Source organism: Lepisma saccharinum, chromosome 6 (genome assembly GCF_977018435.1).
Source record: "Lepisma saccharinum chromosome 6, izLepSacc3.1, whole genome shotgun sequence".
In the NCBI taxonomy this organism is placed as follows: Eukaryota; Metazoa; Arthropoda; class Insecta; order Zygentoma; family Lepismatidae; genus Lepisma; species Lepisma saccharinum.
In genome coordinates, this window is record NC_139234.1 from 71,335,099 (window position 1) to 71,336,222 (window position 1,124).

Below are 1,124 nucleotides of genomic sequence, written 5' to 3' on the forward strand. Positions count from 1 at the left end.
AAAGCGGGTCTGTATGTATGCATATTCAAGTAAGATTTACTTTCAGATCTTGTCGACTCCTTCGGGAGGATTCAGATTCCCTGAACTCTTCCAAAAGTCGTAAAAATATTTTTTCAAAAATAAAGGACTCCCCGATGGCGTAGGGACAAGTCAATGCCTTGTAATCAAGGTGTCTGGGTTCGATACTCGGTGGAGTCACGTCGCTGGTTCGGATCCCACTTTAAACTGTAGGTCCAGTCCAATTAGTCTTTCTATGCATAAAGTGGACTTAAAACATCAATTCAATAATTTATTAAAAAATAGGGTAGATTATAGGCGTACACACGGGGGCAATTGCCCCCCCTCCCGCCCTACTCATTGACATCCGCAGATTTTTTTTCCACGGAGGAACAAGCAAGGTATTTTTCCATGAGGCATTATTACCCCGATATTAGTGATGCCCCCGTAATTTTAGGTTGACATTCGATTTCTAAGGGGGACGTGTGTCCATCCTTGCCTCCCCCTCCCTTCCAGACGTCCATGTCCCTACTTTATTATACTTTCACACCTAGAAATTTAGCGTAGAGGAATATTATCGCCGTTATTAAAAAATATTATATTCTTAAATAAAATTAAGTATGTTCAAGCCGATTAAAGTTCAAAGCAACTACCGGGGAAGGTGGTGAAGTAGCGCAACCACAGGTGGGCAATTGGGGGCAGCGGGAGTTGGCCCTGGGCGCCGAACGATCTAAATGAAAAAAAAATGTAAATGATAATGCCATGACGCCCCATGAATATTTTTGCGCCATATTAAATCAATATTGTTTTCGGTTTGCTAAAATTTGGATCTAAAAATTCTCTTGCGCGCTTCGCACGCAATATAATTGTTTTCTGTAATGCATTGTAAATTACCAGAGAGAGAAGGTATAACTAAGTACTTCATACTTTTCCTGCTAAACAGTTTTGTCTTCAATGCATGAATACAATCGTCTGGAGGAAAAGGAGCGCGGCACATTTCAGAGACAATTTATTTATTCGTTATGGTTGTTAGATTTCGTGTTTTAAGTCCACTTTATGCACAGTAAGGCTAATCGGGACTGGACCTACAGTTTAAAGTGGGATCCGAACCACTATGTGCCTCCACC